This window comes from Macaca thibetana, chromosome 6 (genome assembly GCF_024542745.1).
Source record: "Macaca thibetana thibetana isolate TM-01 chromosome 6, ASM2454274v1, whole genome shotgun sequence".
NCBI classification, from domain to species: domain Eukaryota; kingdom Metazoa; phylum Chordata; class Mammalia; order Primates; family Cercopithecidae; genus Macaca; species Macaca thibetana.
In genome coordinates, this window is record NC_065583.1 from 144,377,942 (window position 1) to 144,395,209 (window position 17,268).

A 17,268-nucleotide genomic window follows, 5' to 3' on the forward strand; every position below is an offset into this window, starting at 1 on the left:
TTGGGGCACAGATAATCCGTGCCTGACTGGAAGAGTTGCTGGGAGGATTTTAAAAGAATTTGTTCATTGGGCGTGGTGGCTCGCACCTGTAATGCCAGCACTTTGAGAGGCTGAGGAAAGCGGATCCCCTGAGGTCAGGAGTTCAAGACGAGCCTGACCAACATGGAGAAATCCTGTTTCTACTAAAAATGCAAAACTAGCCGGGAGTAGTGGCGCATGCCTATAATCCCAGCTACTTGGGAGGCAGCGGCAGGAGAATTGCTTGAACCTGGGAGGTGGTGGTTTCGGTGAGCCAAGATCGCGCCATTGCACTCCAGCCTGGAGACAGAGCGAGACTCTGTCTCAATAAATAAATAAATAAATAAATACAAATAAAAAATAAAATAAAAGAATTGGTTCTTGGCACATAATAGGCACTTGATAATAGATAGCTAACAATATTTCTTATACTGGGGGAATAGCTGGAGATAGAACTGTGTAAAACTCTCTTGAATTCAGCCCGCCTTCCACATCCCTGTGTTTCCTACAACTTTACTACCCTTTGCCCTTTTTCCTTTCTTGGGTTGTCCTCTAACACTTCCAGTAGAGCACCTTCAAATGTGACTTTCTAGGTTATCTCAGGGGAGAAAGGGAATTGGGCTATGCTATTTCACAAGTCCATCTAGGGTTCATTATGGGTTTTTTACATTTGTGATTTATTATGAGTTTTTATTATTTTTATGGATTTTATCAATCTCATCCATGTGGATACTACAAAGGTCCAGAAGGGGGCAATGTGACACTTGGATTTAAGAGGTTTTTTTTCCACAAATGTTTTGGAATTCATCCCATATTGTCATAATCCACGATTTCAGAAGGGCAGGGCTGGAATGATCTGTAAACATCATAGGGTCCAACACTCTCACTTGCCAGTAAAGATACTGAACCCAGAGAGTGGAAAAGACTGGCTCAAGGTCACAAAGACATTTTGTGGGAAAGCTGAGACTGTAATCTTGTTCTGACCCTGAGTCTGTATTATTCCATGACCTCACTTGGTTGTTTAATTTGGGGAAATCTCCCTCAAAAGCAGAGATTCTTAAAACTGTGTCATCTACTGATAACTTTTAAAGGACTAAAATTCTCATAACTCCTTGGTTGAGACCTTTTTTTTTTTTTTTTTTTTTTTTTTTGAGACGGAGTCTTGCTCTGTCACCCAGGCTGGAGTGCAGTGGCCGGATCTCAGCTCACTGCAAGCTCCGCCTCCCGGGTTTACGCCATTCTCCTGCCTCAGCCTCCCGAGTAGCTGGGACTACAGGCGCCCGCCACCTCGCCCGGCTATTTTTTTGTATTTTTTAGTAGAGACGGGGTTTCACCGTGTTAGCCGGGATCGTCTCTCGATCTCCTGACCTCGTGATCCGCCCATCTCGGCCTCCCAAAGTGCTGGGATTACAGGCTTGAGCCACCGCGCCTGGCCAAGACCTTTTTTTTTTTTTCTTGACTCCAGTCACCCAGGCTGGAGTGCAGTGGCACAATCTTGGCTCACTGCAACTTCCGCCTCCTGGGTTCATGCCATTCTCCTGCCTCAGCCTCCTGAGTAGCTGAGACTACAGGTGCCCGCCACCACACCCAGCTAATTTTTTGTAGTTTTAGTAGAGACAGAGTTTTACTATATTAGCCAGGATGGCCTTGACCTCCTGACCTTGTGATCCGCCCACTTTGGCCTCCCAAAGTCCTGGGATTACAGGCGTGAGCCACCATGCCAGGCCGAGACCTATTTTATTATAAATAAACAAAAATTTTACGTTAAAGATACTCAAAATGTACAAATATAAAACTCCAATTTAAATGTATTTTTCCAACCAGGTGCTGTGGCTAACTCCGGTAATCCCAGCACTTTGGGAGGCCGCAGCAGGCAGATTACTTGAGCCCAAGAGTTCAAGACCAGCCTGGCCAAAATGGCAAAACCCTGTCTCTACTAAAAAAACCCCCAAAATCAGCTAGATGTGGCAGAGCGCATCTTTGGTCCCAGATACTTGGAAGGCTGAGGTGGGAGGCTCTCTTGAGACCAGGAAGTGGAGGGTGCAGTGAACTGAGATCATTCCACTGTACTCCAGCCTGGGTGACAGAATGAGACCCTGTCTCAAAAATAATTAATTAATTAATTAACTTTATTTTCCTTAAAGCTTGTATACATATAAAGCAAAACAAATTTTACTGAGTTAGGTACAAAAAAAAACCTTCAAACCAATGAAATTTAGATTAACAGTATTACACGAAAGTGTAGATGATATTGTTTTGTTGAAATTAATTTGCTACTCACAAGTGACTGTAGTACTTTTTAAAACAATGACACACTTACTTGCTTCACCTTAGTTTCTTTAACATGACCAGTCCTCAACAAAGATTCTTGGGCCGGTTGTGGTGGCTCATGCCTGTAATTTCAGCACTTTGGGAGGCCGAGGCAGGTGAATCACCTGAGGTCAGGAGTTCAAGGCTAGCCTGGCCAGCATGGAGAAACCCTGTCTCTACTAAAAATACAAAAATTAGCTGGGCGTGGTGGCGGGAGCCTGTAATCCCAGCTATGCGGGAGGCTGAGGCAGGAGAATCACTTGAACTGGGAGGTGGAGGTTGCAGTGAGCTGAGATCGTGCCATTGCACTCCAACCTGGGCTACAAGAGCAAAACTCCATCTCAAAAAAAAAAAAAAAAAAAAAGATTCCTTAATTTAATTTGCCTGAAGGTATAAATAATTGGAAATATTTTGATGTATCAGAAAACTAAAATCAGGACTCTGTCATTGGTCCACTGTACTTTATATCTACCTATCTAAATCTCTATAGGCTATACAGATAGATGTAGACAAGACAGATAAAATTTGTCTCTATTTATACATATTTATCAATATCAACCTATATCTGTATCTTTTTTTTCTTTTTTAAACTTTAGCCTTTTTTTTTTGAGATGGAGTCTTGCTCTGTTGCCCAGGCTGGAGTGCAGTGGCACAATCTCAGCTTACCGCAACCTCTGCCTCCTGGGTTCAAGTGATTCTTCTGCCTCAGCCTCCCAAGTAGCTGGGACGACAGACTTATGCCACCATGCCCAACTAATTTTTGTATTTTTAGTAGAGACAGAGTTTCACTATGTTGGCCAGGGTCTCGAACTCCTGACCTCGTGATTCACCCGCCTTGGTCTCCCAAAGTGCTGGGATTACAGGCGTGAGCCACTGTGCCCAGCCTAATTTTAGCCTTTTTTTTCTTTTTTTTTTTAAAAGAATGAGTACTTCCCTTGAAATATCTCTATCTTTACCTGTAGATAAACATATACTGATTACATATAAATTTCAAGTTATAAAACTAATTATACATGTTATAAAACATTCAAACAACCCAGAAACAAATGGAGTAAGAAATGAAAGCCCTCTTGCACAGACATTAGGTTGCCATAACAAAGGTTGAAACAAGAAAGGCTTAAAGAAGATAGAATCATATCTCTCAGGTCATAATATGCAAGGTAGCAATCCTGGGTTGATCTGATGACTGTGTAGCGATGAGTTTAGGCTCTTTCTCTGTGGCTCTGCAATTCTCAGCACATGGCTTCCATCTTGGTCCAAGGTGGCTGTTTCCATTTACCCCACTGTGTCCACATTCTAGCTAGCAAGAAGATGGGAAGAAGGAAGGGGCGGGAGGTCATGCTTCTTTTTTTAAGGTCACAACATGGAAGTCACATGTCACTTCTGCTCACAGCCCATGACTGGAACTCAGATACATGGCCAAACTAAGCTATAGCCAAAACTGGGAAATACAGTCCTCAGTTGCATAGCAATGTGCCCAGCTAAAACTTCTCTGTTACAGAATAGTGGTTTTCAAATTTGGCTGCACAACAGAATCACCTGGAAAACTTAAACAAATAGACACCTCCCACTCCACAGGCCAATTCAATCACAATATTTGGGGAGCAGGGCCTAGACTTCTGCATTTTTTGAAGGCTGTCTGGTGATTTTCATGTAGGTTAAGGCTGAGAACCACTGCTATAGAAGAAAGAACAGATGAACGGGGGACAACTAACAACCCCTATCACACTCATTTTCACTCCTCCAAAATTCTGTACCTCACACCCCCTCCCCATTTGTCACCCACTAGTTCAACCTACATTTTGCCAGAGCTTTTTTTGGTGCATGTACAAGTACACACTACATACATATGCACATGGTCTGTCCTGACACCCAGGAGTGACTCCAGCTTTTCTATATGGGTGTGTCTTGGAATAGTAATATTACAAGAAGAGGCATGAGCCTCTGTATTTGCATGGCACTTTATACTAATAAAAAAATATATTGTTTTCTTGGCTGGTTGCTGTGACTCACACCTATAATCCCAGCACTTTGAGAGCCTGAGGCAGGGGGATCACTTGAGCTCAGGAGTTCAACACCAGCCTGGGCGACATAGTGAGACCCCATCTCTACAAAAATAAAAAATTAGCTGGGCATGTTGGCACAAGTTTGTTGTTCCAGCTACTCAGGAGACTGAGTTAGGTGGATTGCTTGGGTCCAGGATTTCAAGGCTGCAGTGAGCCATCCTCTCATTACTGCAGTCCAGCCTGAGTGACAGAGTGAAACTCTATTTCTCTCTTTATCTATCTATATCTATATATCTATATTTATACATATATAATTTTCTTATCTATATCAAAGAATGAGGGCTAATGAAGAATTTGTGGTGGTGCGAGAGCTAAAGCCGTCTCTTGGTTTAGCCCCGACAAGCGTCATAATATTGAATCATTTACCTTTTCCCAGTGGTCTGAAATGCCATCTTTATTACATATTAAATTTCCATATATATGAAGATTTTAAAAAAGTATTATTTATTCTGTTAGTTCAGATTGTTACTGCATATTTGTTCACTTTTTAAAAATATTTATTATTATTATTATTATTTTTAAAGACAGGGAATACTTTATTCAAAACCCATCACAGAAATGGACAGTTTGGGTCTGCAAAAGCAGTCACGTTTTAAAGCATAGGTCAGTAATTGTATATTAGAGCATACACTGCTACATACAAATTAACTGATCAGACCACAACTTTTCAATGTTTAAAACAGAATAAGCTTCCCTGTAAAAGCAGCACCTTTGTGACATTTTTACTTTAGTATTCCTCTCTTTCTTCCTCACCTTCTCCTTCAACAGGATCCACACCAACCTCCTTATAATCCTTCTCAAGGGCAGTCATGTCCTCACTGGGTGGTGAGGATGGAGTTGTAGGACTCAACTACAGCTGTGGAAACCTGGGGTGCTGAGTTAATGGAGAACTCCAGCTTGGACTTCTTGCCATCATCAATTGGGAGTTGTTCCATGAGCAGGGAGGTGAACCCAGAAACAATTCCTTCACCAGAGCTGTGGAAAACCAAGAAGCCCTGGAGAACCATGCACTGGTCAGCCAGTTTACAAATTTGGTCCAAAACGAGGTCAGTGATCTCCTGGCCAATGGCATAGTTACTGGCAGCATCTTCCTTGCCTGTGATGAGCTGCTCAGGGTGGGAGAGCTGGTGGCAGGTGCCAGTGCAAACTTCATCATCAATTACCATGGGTTCCAGATCTAGAAACACTGCCCTGGGCACGTGCTTGCCGGAGCCCGTCTCACTGAAGAAGCTGTTGAAGGAGTCATCTCCTCCCGAGTGGTCTTGTCACTTGGCATCTGGCCGTTGGGCTGGATGCCATGTTCCAGGCAGTAGGCCTCCCAGCAGGCATTGCCAACCTGGACATCAGTCTGGCCAATGTGATGGAGATGCACTCACGCATGATTGCTGCTTCGCGGCTGCTGAGCAGATGGTGGAGACAAGGAGGAGAGGTTGTTGCTTCTTACAGTGCGACTTTTAGGTGGTTGATGTAAGAGAACCTGCCTGTTATTTTCTTTCCTTCTTCTAAGGCAAGAGTGACATTTAAAAAAAAAACAAAAAAAACTTAACCTTCCTCTTGTCCCTAACAACTGCCACCTCTCACTTACCTCCAGTGCTGGGTAAATATTTAAAAATTATCAGATGGATTGCTTATTCTGTGTGAAGGGATCACTTACCAGGTATGAGAGGCTCCTAATAAAGGTTTCAAATCCACTGGAACGTTTTATGATGATAAAACTAAGAGCTTTTGTTCCACAACACTCTTTTCCTTATCCATGGCCATAGCCTTGAGGCCTGTTACCCTGATAGACTTTCTTGAGTTTTGCTCAAACAGAAAACGAGGTTTTTCTAACATCCGCTAAGGGCATCACTCAAGTGTTCTCTGCTTCTTAGTGTGCACACTACATTAGAGCTGAGTAAAGTTACAAGGCAGCAAAAGAGCAGTTTCTGCTTTGACTTACAAATATTTTTAATGCCCTAAAAATAAACCATGAGCTGCAAACGGATATGAGCGTTCCCGCACTGTTTCTTAAATTAGTTATTTCTGAGCAGATGAAGAATACATTTTGTTTTGCTGCTCAGGTCCACCTTCTTGTGATTCAATGCATGATTCCATTCAGTATCTTAATGCTATCCCTTTTGTTTGGAGGCAGGCATAGGTCCTCAGAGAAGATGGGAAGATTTATGTTTTGAGAATGAATTATAAATGAGATTAAAATTTTCATTGCAGAAACTTGGGTTTCTGCAATGTTTCTATTGGGACATGACTTCATTCTCTTCTTCAGATCTTTGAAATTCATGGTTTCACATGTTGTAATGTCTACTTAAATACACAGTTTTCACCTTCATGGAGCTAACAGTCAAGAAATCCAGGGCAACTGCCTTAACTTCAGATGGTTTTAGTTTTAGTTTTGGTTTTGGTATCTGTGAAAAGGGAATGACAATACCTCACTTTACAGAGCTGTCATGTTGTGTCATTCATTCATTCAGTCAGTCATGCACGCATTTAATGAGCACTGTTGCCTGTTGTAAAATGAGTAACATTTTATTACAAATATTATATTTTTTGATGTGGTTAATTTTAACAATTATTTTAAAAATTGTATTATAAGCAATTTTAGATATACACAAAAATTGTTTACAGGACATTAAAACCCTCATGTACTCATCACCTAGTATAAAAAATTCCCAGCTCATGGCTAATCTTGTTTAATTTAAACTCCTATTGGCCAGGCATGGTGGTTCACGCCTGTATTCCCAGCACTTTGGGAAGCTGAAGTGGGCAGATCAACTGAGGTCAGGAGTTGAAGACCAGCCTGGCCAACATGGGGATGGGAATTTATTTTATTTTATTTTATTTATTGTGTATTATTTTGACACAGTCTTGCTCTGTCACCCAGGCTGGAGTGCAGTGGCGCAATCTTGGCTCACTGCAACCTCTGCTTCCTGGGTTCAAGCGATTCTCCTGCCTCAGCCTTCTGAGTAGTGGGGATTACAGGCATCTGCCATCACACCCAGCTAATTTTTGTATTTTTAGTAGAGACAGGGTTTCGCCATGTTGGCCAGGCTGGTCTCAAACTCCTGACCTCACATGATCTGCCCTCTTTGGTCTGCCAAACTGTTGGGATAACAGGCATGAGCCACCATGCCCGGCCTCCTATTTTAAAGCAAATTCCAGACATATTATTTTGTCTGACAATAATTTTTAAGGATTAATGTTTGATCCCATTCAAAGCTTAATGAAACATTTTTAATCATTTTAAACTGCATTTATAATTTGTTTCATTTCCTTTTAAAAAACTTTGATAACAAAAATGCTTCCAGAATACTACTAATTCTTACAAATATAATGATTTAAACATATAGACAAGGGTGAACCTTAAGCTCTTTTAAATACATTTAATTCAGTGCTATTTTAAAACAACAAAACTTCAACTTAAAATCACAAATCTAAATTATCCGATTTTTCATTTTAAATTAGAGTCACAAAACTATTTTGTTACTTTAATATGCCAAGTTCTCTTCACATAACAAGTACATTGAAATACAAATTTCATACAAGTTCATCAAGACAAAAATATTAATACCGGAGGGTTTGAGTCTCTTAAGCATTTCTGTTTTTAACACTAAATCTTTCCAAGGTTAAGAGATAATTGTTAAACTATTACTGTGTCATCCCAGACCCCACAGGTGGGTAGCTCCTACCTCATGTGCTGCATTGGTGGATTAAACTCAACTATCTATTTTCTGTTTCATTCTATACTGAATCATTTTCATAATCTTCCTGTTGGGACCTAAATTCTTACAGATGTTTGACAACTTTGTCCACCTCTGAGGTTAGAGTCATAAAGAAAATGTCAATGACAAAAATGTATTCAAGAAGGATGAATTAGATGGTTAAATAAACTTGGAGAACGCTGAATTAAACAGACATTTGTTTGTGCATGTGGTTTTAAAACTACAAGACTGTAAGGTACTAATGCAAATATCTAAGAGGGGTATAATGTGCAGCAGTTCCAGATGTATTTGACTATGGACCTATGAACTATTCCCTCCCCATCTTTTTTTTTTTTTTTGGATGATTCTCCCATGAAACCTAGAACAGAGCCTGGAAATGACCAACCTAGAGGCCAAATCCAGCCTGACACTTCAGTTTCACTTGGCCAGTGTTTTAAAAGTATTTAATCTACACTTTAAAAATTGACAGTTGATGGGCATGGTTGCTCATGCCTATAATCCCAGCCACTTTGGGAGGCCAAGGCGGGTGGATTACTTGAGACCAGGAGTTGCAGACCAGCCTGGGCAACATGGCAAAACCCTGTCTTTACAAAAAATAACAGTCATGGTAGTGTATACCAGTAGTCCCAGCTACTCAGGAGGCTGAGGTGGGAGAAACACCTGAGCAATGGATGTCAAGGCTGCAGTGAGCTGTGATTGCAGCACTGTACTCCAACTTGGGTGACAAAGTGAAATCCTGTGTCAAACAAAAAACAAAACAAAATTTGAAAACCACCAAAAAAACATAAACATACAAAAAATTGAGTTACCAGGCATGGTGGGTGGATTGCACCTCTAATCCTAGCTACAGGGAGGCTGAGGCAGAAGGATTTCTTGAGACCAAGAGTTCAAGACCAGCCTGGGCAACATAGTGAGACCCTGCCTCTAAATAAAAAAACAACTGGGAAATAAAAATTTAAGCGAGTTTACCAAAAAATTCTTAATTGCCAGTTTCTTTTCAAGAATTATAAGATCTGGCAAAAGTAAATCTGCATTTTGGCATGGCTGCCCTGGCTAGAGCTGAGCAAGGGCTGCCTTACCACACCAGGCATAGGCACTGCACTTGGTCACTGACAGAACTCCTGCACTGTTCTCCTAGGCATTTGAGTCTGTGGCGTTGATGGCAAAGGGATCCTCAAGTGCGGTAGAAGTATATATGGGAAGAGCTGACGTAAACCCATCAGACTAGATGGACTGTCCCTGGATGCTGGGTGCGAACTGGATGGGGGTAGACCTGGGCTGAGGGCCTCCCTCTGAGACCAAGTAGGGGAGAGATGGTGTCACAGAGCAGAACTGCTGTCCTAGAAACCAGCCCACACTGACTGCTTTTCCATTTGCTTTGGAATTTCCCCCACTGCACCGCATGGTAATCTTGACATGTGTGTTGAGAAATAAAGAGCTGAGGTAAAAGCAAAGATGATGCAAATGATTTCAAAATGGTAAAATAAACTTTCAAATGAGATGAATTTGCTAATTATTCTCCCTGAAGGTGCACCTGCCCAAGAAAGATTATAACTGAGGACTGGCTGTCTTGAACCTTGTTGCCACACACAGAGAAAACCCAGCTTTTCTTTCAAGGAAACCAATGCCTGACCTTGCCAACCAATGAAAAGGTTGCCTAAGAGCCTTGCCCAGAAGTTTTATCAGTTAAACTCACACAGAGAGAACAAAGGTGAGATAGTTTTCATTGATACTATTTTTACAGTGGGTTATAAGTCAAGAAAATGAATTACCAAGTAAGCTCTGTTTTCTTTCATCTTATTTAAAGGATTGCTATATAGCAACAGCAAGCTAATAATTAAGGACCATTTTACCTCCTCCAGAGGCTTTGATCTGCAGTGATGTGACTCCATAATTTGGTCTGGTTGAGTTTCTAAGCTCTCATTAATGTCCATAAAAATCGGGCAAAATCTAAAGGGCAAAAGGCAAAAGAACAACAACAAAAAACTTACTTACATCTGAAATTTGGTTTTCAACTAGGTACGTGTGATCACTTCCATTATTTGCTTTGCTTTTAACATGATGAAGCTTAATGTTTTGGACTCTACTAGAAAGTAGTCAAAAATATATACTATTTAGAACAACCCCACAACCTGTGCTCAGAACTCCTATTTCTAGATTTCTAAGGAAAATCTCTAGGAAAAAAATTATGCAAAATAAGAATGAATTTTTAAATACCCATAGATGCACACACCCAAACAGGATTTATCTTTTCTTTGAGCTTTTTTCCTTCTACTTTTTTATTCCATTAGAATGTGTGAGAATTCAGAATTTTTTCTCACTGTACTATTTTTTAAATTTCTGAGATTCGCTGGCAATTCAGGTACAATAGAAACAATATGTTTTACTTTATTGGGAGCATAATAGTGTAATGGGAAATTCTAATAATTAGATGTTGGACTTTCTGAATTGATTACCCAGTTTTCGTGTCTTCTATATTGCTTATCTTTTCTAGATTTTTCTTTCACAATTCTTCAATTTAATTCTTTAATTTCCAAGACAGCTCTACAGCTCTTTCTTGTTGTCTGAATTGTCTTTAAATTTTTTTTTTTTTTTTAAGCATTTGTTCTGGTTTTATGGGTCCAATACCTTATCTTTTATCTTCTGCTTCCTCATGGCTCTCCATTTCCTTCAAGTTCCTTTTTGTTGTAGAGGTGGTTGTTTAGGTTGAGCAGGGTTTCTTTCTCTCATTTTGAAGCCTTTCCTCAGATGTCTCATGCCTCTTGACTGAACATTTATTCATTCATTCATTCTAAGCAGAAGGCACTGAAACTTGGTTGGAAGCTCCCTGCGTGTGCATGAAACTGGCACCTGGAGGATTGTGCCGTAGATGGCTATGTGGCTTTTTTGATGGAGAACTTTCAAACGTAGGTTTCAGAAAGTCTTTTCTCTTGAGTTAGTCTATCCAAAAGAGGAGTAGCCAGCCTCGAGGTTTTTATGCTTGTTTTCCTCCATTCTGGAAGCCGAGAGTGCAAGGAGAAGAGAATGAGGGATTCTACAACACAGACTTTTTTTTTTTTTATGTTCAGTAAAGATGCAATTTTATTTCTTTTTTTTTTTTGTGACTAGAAGTCTGAAATTTTTTTTTAATTGTTATTATACTTTAAGTTCTAGGGTACATGTGCATAACGTGCAGGTTTGTACAACACAGACTTTTGCCTAATCATCTGACCTGTGCCTTGTGTTCCTGAGCTGGGGTGGGGTAGAGAAAGTAACAACCTATCTTTGAGGAGGGAAAGGCTGGTGGGGGCGGGGGGGAGGGTCTCACTGCTCTACCTTCAAACAATTTCCATGATTTTGATCCTGCTTTATTCCTCTAACCTTTGAGGTACTTGGTCTCTTATAGTTTGAAGCCTTCTTGAGCACTCAGAAAGGTGAATCTCATTGGTATGCCCTTATGTATGAATTTAGGTTGCAGTTTTCTTCCTTGTCTTTGCAAATTGCTTATCATTAATTTTCTTTCCATCTCTCCATCTCCCCCAAAACGTACTGACATTTCTCTGCTGCTATCTCATCTCTTATTTTTATTTATTTTTTTAAGTTGGAGTTTCACTCTTGTTGCCCAGGCTGGAGTGCAATGGCACAATCTTGGCTCACTACAACCTCCACTTCCCGGGTTCAAGCGATTTTCCTGCCTCAGCCTTCTGAGTAGCTGGAATTACAGGCGCCCGCCACCATGCCGGGCTATTTTTTTTGTATTTTTAGTAGAGTCGGAGTTTCACTGTGTTGGCCAAGCTGGTCTCGAACTCCTGACCTCATGATCCGTCTGCCTCGGCCTCCCAAAGTGTTGGGATTACAGGCGTGAGCCACTGCGCCTGGCTTTTTTTTTTTTGAGATGGAATTTCACTCTTGTTGCCCAGGCTAGAGTACAATGGCGCAATCTTGGCTCACCACAACCTCTGCCTCCTAGGTTCAAGTGATTCTCCTGCCTCAGCCTTCTAAGTAGCTGGAATTACAAGCATGCGCCACATGCTCGGCTAATTTTTTGTATTTTTAGTAGAGACGGGGTTTCACCATGTTGGTCAGGCTGGTCTGGAACTCCTGACAGGTGATCCACCGTGCCTGGCCTCCTCTCTTATTCTTTTTATCCTCGTGGGTTTGTACCTTTCCTCCTCTTATTTTGTCATTTTTAGGTTTTTTGGTTTTTGGAATAAAGTAGAAATAAATGAGATCATTAAATTTATATTTCACCAGAAGTCCTGAATTATCTTTTTATTTTAAAAGCAATCCATTAGATATTAGAGAATCAGGTATGATAATTTCCCTGTGTAACCAAAAGTAAAGCAAACTTATTGTACACCAACTATGTAAGGTGGCAACACATTAAATGTTTTTAATTGCTTCCTTTTTCTTTTCTTTTTTTCTTTCTTCTTTGAGACAGAGTCTTGCTCTGTTGCCTAGGCTGAAGTGCAGTGGTGTGATCTTGGCTCACTGCAGTCTTGACTTCCCAGGTTCAAGTGATTCTCCCACTTTGGCCTCTTGAGTACCTGGGACTATAGGTGTGTGCCACTCAGCTAATTTTCTTTGTTTTTTTTTTTTTTTTTTTTGGAGAGATGGGGTCTCACTGTGTTGCCCAGACTGGTCTTGAGCTCCTGGACTCAAGCCATTCTCCCGTCTCGGCCTCCCAAAGTGCTGGGATTATAGGTGTGAGCCACCACACCCAGCCTGTTTTCTTTTTAAAGGTAAATATACGCACATGAAAAAAATGTAAATCATATGAAAAAGTAAGCAGTAAAAAGTATATGTTTTTTTGCACTCCATTCCCCTGTCCAACAAGTCCCTTCACCAAATGCAATAACTCTACCTGTTTTTAGGGATTCCCTCCGCTGTCTTACACTTTTTTTTTTTTTTTTGAGATGGAGTCGCTGTCGCCCAGCCTGGAGTGCAGTGGCGTGATCTTAGCTCACTGCAACCTCCGCCTCCTGGGCTCAAGCGATTCTCCTGCCTCAGTAGCTGGGATTACAGGTGTGTGCCACCATGCCCAGCTAATTTCTTTGTATTTTTAGTGGAAACGGGGTTTCACCATGTTGGTCAGGTTAGTCTCAAACTCCTGAGCTCAAATGATCCACCCACCTCAGCCTCCCAAAGTGCTGGTATTACAGCCATGAGCCACCGCAACTGGCCCTTTCTTATACTCCTGATTATCATTTTATACACACTCTTCCCACCTCTTAACTGTATATCTTGGATACTGTAACTCATTCTTTTTCACATCCATCTTTATGTCAGAAATACACATCTTTGCATATGTGTGCAAAGAAAAATTCTAGAAGTAGAATTGTTGAAGCAAAGAACACATACACTTGTAATTAATAGTTATAGCCAAATTTCCTTCCAAGCAATTGTACCAATTTATACTTCCAGTAACAATGAATGAGAATTCCTGTTTCCTCATACTATCTCTCACCAGTGCACTATCAAAATTTTTTTGCAGCTTTCAAATTTAATATGTGAAAAATCTAGTTTCAGTGTAGTTTATGGGTATTTCTTTAATTATAGGGTTGAGTATGTTTTTATATATTATGGAATCATTTGTATTTTCTGTGAAATGTCTGCTCATGTTCTTTATCATTTTTCTTTTTTGGGAGGATATTGGTATTTTTCTTTTCTTTTTTTTGAGACGGAGTCTCGCTCTGCCTTTAGGTTGGAGTGCAGTTGTGCTATCTCGGCATTCGGCACTGTCTCGCCTCCGCCTCCTGGGTTCAAGTGATTCTCCTGCCTCAGCCTCCTGAGTAGCTGGGACTACAGGTGTGCACCACCACGCCCAAAATATAATATTTTGTATTTTTAGTAGAGATGAGGTTTCACCATATTGGCCAGGGTGGTCTCGATCTCTTGACTTCGTGATCCCCCACCTCAGCCTCCCAAAGTGCTGGGATTACAGGTGCGAGCCACCACGCCTGGCTGGATATTGGTATTTTAAAAATCAATTTCTAAAATTCTTTATTTAGAAAATTATTTATTTTTTATTTGTTTATCATATTTGTTGGAAAGCTTTCCCTATAAGGTTATCATTTGATTTTTGCCTGTTTGTTTATGATACTTTTGGGCAAACAGAAAATTACAGCTTTATGTAGTCAAATTCAATGTTTTCTTTTACGGCCTTCGCTGAGATCATACAAAAAATTCTGATTTTTTTCTAGTATTTCATTTTTTTGTTTATTTTACATTTACTTAGATGATTTATTTGGAACTTATTTTGAAGTAGGAGTGAGATAGGCGTTTGGCTTTTCCCCCAATTGGTTTGCTAGCTGTCCCAAGTTGCAATTCATCCTCAATGCAAACCACAGCAACATCTGTAAAAGTGTAACAAAAACACTTTATCTGATCTAAATGGAAGATTAACTGTCTCCTCGACCACTAAGGCAAGACAATTGGTTCAAGACCGTTTTGCAAGAAGTTTCATTTGTAGGTGTAGGGTACGTAATTCAAGACAGAGACTGATCATATTTGGCAATTGTATCTGAGCCCTCCCTCTCTGTTGAATTGGGAAGGGAGGGAGAGGAATTCCTGGGAGGCACCTGAAGTCTCAAACTCTACTGTAAATCCCAGGGCCTGAATAGAGCTCAGGATATAGAGCCCAAATCAGGAAAGTTGGGGAACAGGAAAGCAGAGAAAAAGCCCTGAACCAGCAGCTGGGCAGGAGATGGAGGGGAGCAGATGCAGAGGGAGGCAGGAGGCCCGGGCGCCTGTGGGGAGCTGATTCTTCCAAAGTGGCAGGGATGGGGGAGACTTGCATTTCTAAGCAGGTGTGCCACAATTCTCAGGGGGATGATGGACTTTGGACTAAGCTTTTACCTCCACAAGAAGATGGGGCCAGGAATTCTAATAGCTAGTAAAGGGTAGCCCAAATCTTAGAAATAGGGACTGAAATAAGCTGTCTGAGACGATTAAATTCTAGGATAGTGTTAGTAGTTAAAAAATAAAAATATTTGCCTCTACTAACTCATACCTAAGTGTAATGGTGGGTTAGGTGGTAAATTAGTTCATTCCTTCTTCAACAAACTTTTATCAGCTACTGTGCAGAACTCCCAGAGACAGAGGGAAGAGTAAAGCACAGGTTCCTGCTCACCTGGTGCCTTTTTCTTTTTGTTTTTGAGACAGAGTTTCACTCTTGTTGCCCAGACTGGAGTGCAATGGCACGATCTCAGCTCACTGCAATGTCTGCCTCCCGGGTTCCAGCAATTCTCCTGCCTCAGCCTCCCGAGTAGCTGGGATTACAGGTGTGTGCCACCATGCCCGGATAATTTATGTATTTTTAGTACAGATAGGGTTCCTCCATGTTGTCCAGGCTGTTCTCAAACTCCTGACCTCAGGTGATCCACCCGCCTTGGGCTCCCAAAGTGTTGGGATTACAGGTGTGAGCCACTGTACCTGGCGCCCTCCTGGTGCTTTTTTGTGGTCCAAGTACATTAGTAACAAGCACAGCATGGTAATGAGGACACAAAACCAGTAAGTTCTTCACAGAGTCTGTTAGAACACAAAGTGATCAAGTACTACATTCTATGGAAAATCCATATTTTCTTTTGCCTTAGGTTAAGCTAAAGTTTCTTGCAGAATTACTACTTCATTCTAGTCTGTCATAAGCTGCATGGTGTTCTTCTGCCAGGAATCTGGGGAGATCTAGTGCCACTTGGCCTTCACAGAGATTCTTAACCACCTGATGGGTTTCAGAATGTCATCTTAAAATCGGATGCAAATTGTATGGGTGAGGATTATTTTTTTTCCCTGGGGATAGAGTCACAGGTTTTGTTAGCATCTCAAAGGAGTCTGTGACCTCAGGATGATTAAGAATCAGTGATTTTGGCTAAGTACAGTGGTTCACACCTGTAATCCCCACACTTTGGGAGGTAGACGTCGGTAAAGAAAATAAAGAAGAATCAGTGACTTAGATTTTCTTCACTCTAATTAAGAACCTTTACCTTTTCTGTTTTGTTTTGTTTTTTTTGAGACAGGGTCCGGCTTTGTCGTCCAGGCTGGAGTACAGTGGCTTGATGTCAGCTCACTGCAACCTCTACTTCCTGGGCTCAAGCCATCCTCCCACCTCAGTCTGTAGGTGTAGCTGAGACTACAGGCACACACCCTGCTAAGGGGTATACCACCACAGCCTGCTAAGGGGACCTTTATCTTAAAAATGTTTTTAAAAAAACATCCTAACAGTCTCTAACCTAGAGATGTGCTTAGTTACTGATACCTGGTCCCTTTTAAGCCTATGTTCTTCATCCTTCTTCCAGATTCCTTTCTCCCTATCCAGAAATAGGAGCAGTACTGGGCATCAACCTCCTCTTTACTTCCCTTATTTATGTTTATTTGGCAACCCCCTACTTAATCTTAAGTATAAAGTTAGGAAGCCTTATTTATGCTTAATTGTAATAATGTGATATTATTGAGCAGAGTTGGAAATCCATACATCCAAGGCAGTCTCTCACATTTTCAGTCAAATTTTTGGTTTGGAATGCTCAACTCCAAAAATCAAGTTTAACACACATTTTCTTAGTAAACACTTTTATATGTAAGAACTTATACTCCATTTTGAAGGAGAGAGGAGGAGAGCAAGACATACATATGAGTCAAAACCAGTTCCCACCTTCATTGAGATGGGACATTTTGGAAAATGCACGAAGTGCTGTGGGAATTCAGAGAGGAAGAGTGTATTTCCTGCTGGAGAGTGCAGAAAAAAAATCCGGAAGACATCGTAGCTGGGCAGCATTTCTTATCACCAGCAATGCTGTAAACCCTCCTTTTCCACATCTTCAAAATAAGGTGCTGGGCCTAGACACTGACACCTGCTCAGAAAAATTCAACAAGTAAATGTAAGAGGAAAAATCAGCCTTTATCATAGAATGACATAGAAAGAAAGAATGGAAGCAACTAGTGTAGGACAGGTTGTACAAGAACAGAAAGTAGTAAAGGAGATAAAATATTACTATTTGAATACATATGAGAAATTCTGAAAACAAATAGTAATCCAGAATCTTTGTCATCATTGCTATCATATTACTTTTAAAATTTGGTTTTAAAGCAACACAAGGCAATATGCATATTTTCTTAAACTTTAAGAAATAGAAAAATTGTTTTGCTGGAAATATGTACAGACCCTAGGGGCTTTTCTAAAATGT

General features: G+C 40.8%; 1 protein-coding gene and 1 pseudogene across 4 annotated transcripts in view; one reads left to right on the plus strand and one right to left on the minus strand.

Moving 5' to 3' along the window:
* The window catches only part of NIM1K (NIM1 serine/threonine protein kinase), a 93,588-nt gene that overhangs the window by 33,663 nt on the left and 42,657 nt on the right, over positions 1-17,268 (plus strand). Inside the window, exons 2-3 of one of the 3 annotated variants that reach the window (XM_050793463.1) lie at positions 9,639-9,821; positions 15,254-15,372. The gene's annotated coding sequence lies outside the window, so the exon portion shown is untranslated. Of the gene's footprint in view, positions 1-9,638; positions 9,822-10,109; positions 10,130-15,253; positions 15,373-17,268 lie in introns of those variants that run through there. The other 2 variants (XM_050793464.1, XM_050793466.1) reach the window with 2 other exon arrangements.
* Positions 4,916-5,878, minus strand: LOC126956495 (tubulin alpha-1C chain-like; annotated as a pseudogene). Its single transcript, XR_007726395.1, has one exon. The product of XR_007726395.1 is annotated as a tubulin alpha-1C chain-like (transcript).